General features: G+C 38.1%; 1 pseudogene; it reads left to right on the top strand.

Annotated features, from left to right (window-relative positions):
* Window positions 1-289: 289 nt before the first annotated feature.
* On the top strand, window positions 290-2692 carry LOC136142015 (large ribosomal subunit protein eL31-like; annotated as a pseudogene).
* Window positions 2693-5385: the final 2693 nt, after the last annotated feature.

Below are 5385 nucleotides of genomic sequence, written 5' to 3'. Positions count from 1 at the left end.
TAGGACACAGACAAGCACTGAGGAACACCAAGTGATGACTCAGTGAGAAGACAGACAGCCATCTACAGACCGAGGAGAGAGGCCTCAGTGGAAATGAACCCTACCAGTATCTTGATCTGCAACTTCTAGCCTCCAGAACTGTGGGAAAACCCATTTCTCTTGTTTAAGCCACCCAGACTGTGATACTTTGATATGGCAGCCTGAACCGACTAGCACAGTGTGCCATGCAAGTCCGAATCTCCATCCAAGTTCCCAAAGATCAAAAGTCAGAGACTGGAATTGTTTAACCATGGATATGGTAAGGATATGAAGGGAACTCTGAAATTATGATAGGTAAATGGGGCAAAAGGGTAAATTAAGGCAAAAATACCATGTTTTACTATTCCTTACCAACTTTCAAAATGGGCTGTGACTTACAGGTTGGGGCCAATAATATTACGAACATTAGAGACCTAGAAAGACAGAAAGGATAGCCTTTTTGTAATTTTCATGTATTTTTCTACAACACAGAACATGAATTCTGGGATTCCTTTGGGATTTGGGGGACAGGAAGGATAAGACAAAACATGGAGATGTCCATAGGCAAATAAAACTGCCTGGTCGGGCTTCCCTAGTGGCGCAGTGGTTGGGAGTCTGCCTGCCGATGCAGGGGATACGGGTTCGTGCCCCGGTCTGGGAGGATCCCACGTGCCGCGGAGTGGCTGGGCCCCGTGAGCCATGGCCGCCGAGTCTGCGCGTCTGGAGCCTGTGCTCCGCAACGGGAGAGGCCACAACAGTGAGAGGTCCACGTACCACCAAAAAAAAAAAACTGCCTGGTCTTATGCCATGGCCTTCCTGTTTCATATTGAATAGATGCCTTCATAAAGAGCAAATGTAGCGGGAATTCCCTGGCGGTCCAGTGGTTAGGACTCCAGGCTTTCAGTGCTGAGGGCCCGAGTTCAATCCCTGGTCAGGGAACTAGGATCCCACAAGTCGTGTGGCCAAAAATAAGTAAATAAATAAACATAAAGGTATTTAAATAAAATTTTTAAAAAAGAGCAAATGTAGTGCTTGATAAGCCACTGAAAACTGAGAGGAAGTAACAAAACTCTCATCAAAGTATCTGCCTTTCAGTCAAAGAAAGCATAATGCATTATCTCCCAAATTATATGAGGATGTTTCAAAGTTCAGTTAGAACTTGTGCATTTGGATACAGGAATCTTATTGTACTTAAGAATCAGCTTTACCCATTACAACCTGTGTCGTTTTTTACTACTTATATTAACACATTTTACTGAATTAGCTGTACTTTTGACTTGACAATGTGTTTCACTACAGAAGTCAAAGGCCCATGTGTATGTGTGATTGCACCTGCTGAAGTGAAAAAGACACCCACAGGAGTTTAGACATTGTGAAAAATAAAAATGATGCATTTGGAGGAATGTATAACTGTCTCTAAACGAAATTTTAGGAATTTTCAACAGGGAACAAAGACAAAATAGCTATCCTAAACACTCAGTGTTTTCTTGAAGTTTTCTTTTTCTTTTCACTTTTTTTCTCCAGGCAGCTTATCTCTATTTTAAGCTCTTGGCCTCCACTGATCTTTACAGATTCTTAACCTTCTGTAACCACACTTTATTCTCTAGAGGGAGATTTGTCTACAGGCCTCACTTCTATGATTCTGCTGTTATTAGCCTAATAAGTATTCTCTTTCACACTCACTGCAAAGTGGTTTTCTAACAGCACAAAAAAATAAATGAATAAATAAAAAATGTGACTTCATTTGCTGCACACAAGATTTGTACTTAAAAATAAGCAGCAGTTTTTCTTTTCTATGCTAGTAAGAAATTTGCAGACCCATCAGGTCAAAATAACCAGCACATGCAAAATGCCTGTTACTTACCACCATTATTTTTAAGAGACATTTGAATAGTTGGAAGAATTGTCAGTCTGTACACTTTCCTTTGATTAAAGAGGAGACAGCCTGCCACGACACCAGAAACTGTTAATATTACAACACTAGGCAGCTCAGAAACATACAACTCCTTCTGCTTTCCAACTTGTATTTATTTGAAAAAGGTCTAGGCCGTGTAGTTTATGCCAAATTCTTTAAGAAGGTGTTGTATGCTTAAAGTCTACCTTTCATTAGAATCTTAGATTAAGATCTTAGCAATTATAACATTCCTTTTTCGCTAGGAAATGTTTCTTATGTGACTTCTACAAATACATTACTTAGGTTTTTACTGGTATCTAATATATGCATATGTGCTCACCACTGTTGTAGGACATGCAGGAAATATGAAAAACACCTAAGCACTTCCAACCTGGGCCCAGCAGACAGCTCTTGCAAAGAAGAGGGGCGAGAAGCAGAAGGACCATCCTGCCATCAACGAGGTAGCTACCACAGAAAACACTATCAACGTTCACAAGTGCATCCTGGGAGTGGGCTTCAAGAAGCTTGCCCCTTGGGCACTCAAAAGGATCCAGAAATTTGCCATGAAGGAGGTGGGAACTTCAGATGTACACAATGACACCAGGCTTAGTAAAGCTATCTGGGCCAAAGGAATAAGCAATGTCCCACACTGTATCCATGTGCAATTGTCCAGGAGACTTAATGAGGATGAAGATTCACCAAATAAACTCTATATGTTGGTTAGATATGTATCTGTCACTACTCTCAAAAATCTACAGACAAAATGTAGATGAGAACTAACTGCTAGCTGTCACATAACATTATAAAACCTCAAAAAAACATACACACACATAAGATATGGTTTCCATATTAAGTTGCTTAAAATTTAACTTAAGAGAAGATTAAGAAACATCAACAACCCAAGACTAAATTCAACTAAATCCTAAGGATGAGTTCTGAAGAGAGAAACTTGAGTGAGAATGGAAATAAACAATGAAAAGCTCAGAAAGGAGGATAATGTAATCTAATCTTTGAATCAACTGACCAATTGCTTTCTCTCAGAGAACGTTATAATTGACATTTTGTAAATTCATCAACTGTCATTCTCATCCATAATTCCATTATTTACACTTCACTGGAAATAGCTGGAAAAATTAATTTATTGAGCACATACTATGAGCCAAGAATTATGTACACTCTTTTACACAGATTTTCTCATTTAATCCTCAAAATAACTCTACAATTTATGTTATATTGCCATCTCATAAATTAAAAAAAAATTTTTAACTGGTAGTTAAACCAGTTTAGGTCCCCACTAAAAGGAACCAGTGTTCTTGGAAGAAACGGTTGATCCGGACTTGGGGAAGGTAAAGTACAAAGTGTACCTGGAATATTTTGTGAGGCAAGAAAGTAAGGCAGCAAGACAACAGAAACAAGAAGAACTACAATCCTGCAGCCTATGGAACGAAAACCACATTCACAGAAAGACAGACAAAATGAAAAGGCAGGGGACGGTGTACCACATCAAGGAACAAGATAAAATGCCACAAAAACAACTAAATGAAGTGGAGATAGACAACCTTCCAGAAAAAGAATTCAGAATAATGATATGAAGATGGTTCCGGACCTCGGAAAAAGAATGGAGGCAAAGATCGAGAAGACAAAAGAAATGTTTAACAAAGACCTAGAAGAATTAAAGAACAAACAAACAGAGATGAAGAATACAATAACCAAAATGAAAAATAAACTACAAGGAATCAATAGCAGAATAACTGCTGCAGAAGAACGGATAAGTAACCTGGAAGACAGAATGGTGGAATTCACTGCCATGGAACAGAATAAAGAAAAGAGAATGAGAATGAAAAGAAATGAAGACAGTCTAAGAGACCTTTGGGACAACATTAAACACAACAACATTCGCATTATAGGGGTCCCAGAAGGAGAAGAGAGGGAGAAAGGACCCAAGAAAATATTTGAAGAGACTATAGCCGAAAACTTCCCTAACACGGTAAACGAAATACCCACCCAAGTCCAGGAAGCAGAGAAAGTCCCAGGCAGGATAAACCCAAGGAGAAACACGCCAAGACACGTAGTAATCAAATGGACAAAAATTAAAGACAAAGAAAAACTACTGAAAGCAACAAGGGAAAAATGACAAATAATATACAAGGGAACTCTCATAAGGTTAACAGCTGATTTCTCAGCAGAAACTCTACAAGCCAGAAGGGAGTGGCACGATATATTTAAAGTGATGAAAGGGAAGAAACTACAATCAACATTACTCTACCCAGCAAGGATCCCATTCAGATTCAATGGAGAAATCAAAAGCTTTACAGACAAGCAAAAGCTAAGAGAATTCAGCACCACCAAACCAGCTCTACAACAAATGCTAAAGGAACTTCTCTAAGTGGGAAACACAAGAGAAGAAAAGGACCTACAAAAACAAACCCATAACAATTAATAAAATGGTAATAGGAACATACATATTTATAATCATCTTAAATGTGAATGGATTAAATGCTACAACCAAAAGACACAGGCTTGCTGAATGGATAGAAAAACAAGACCCATATATATGCTGTCTACAAGAGACACACTGCAGACCTAGGGACACGTACAGACTGAAAGTGAGGGGAAAGAAAAAGATATTCCATGCAAATGGAAATCAAAAGAAAGCTGGAGTAGCAATACTCGTATTAGATAAAATAGACTTTAAAATAAAGAATGTTACAAGAGACAAGGAAGGACACTACATAATGATCAAGGGATCAATCCAAGAAGAAGCTATAACAATTATAAATATATATGCACCCAACACAGGAGCACCTCAATACATAAGGCAAATGCTAACAGCTATAAAACAGGAAATCAAAAGTAACAAAATAATAGTGGGGGACTTTATCTCCTCACTTACACCAAAGGACAGGTCATCCAGACAGAAAATTAATAAGGAAATACAAGCTTTAAATGACACAATAGACCAGAGATTTAATTGATATGTATAGGACATTCCAACCGAAAACAGCAGATTACATTTTTTTCGCAAGTGCACACAGAACGTTCTCCAGGACAGATCACATTTTGGGTCACAAATCAAGCCTTGGTAAATTTAAGAAAACTGAAATCGTATCAAGCATCTTTTCTGACCACAACGCTATGAGATTAGAAATAAATTACAGGGGAAAAAAACCATAAAAAGCACAAACAAATGGAGGCTAAACAATACATTACTAAATAACCAAGAGATCACTGAAGAAATCAAAGAGGAAATCAAAAAATTCCTAGAGACAAATGACAATGAAAACATGACGATCCAAAACACCTGTGGGATGCAGCAAAAGCAGTTCTAAGAAGGAAGTTTATAGCAATATAATCCTACCTCAAGAAATAAGAAAAATCTCAATAAACAATCTAACCTTACACCTAAAGGAACTAGAGAAAAAAGAACAAACAAAACCCAAAGTTAGCAGAAGAAACCATAAAGATCAGAGCAG

The sequence above is a fragment of the Phocoena phocoena genome, chromosome X (genome assembly GCF_963924675.1).
Source record: "Phocoena phocoena chromosome X, mPhoPho1.1, whole genome shotgun sequence".
Classification (NCBI taxonomy): Eukaryota; Metazoa; Chordata; class Mammalia; order Artiodactyla; family Phocoenidae; genus Phocoena; species Phocoena phocoena.
This window is presented reverse-complemented; position numbering and strand designations above follow the sequence as displayed.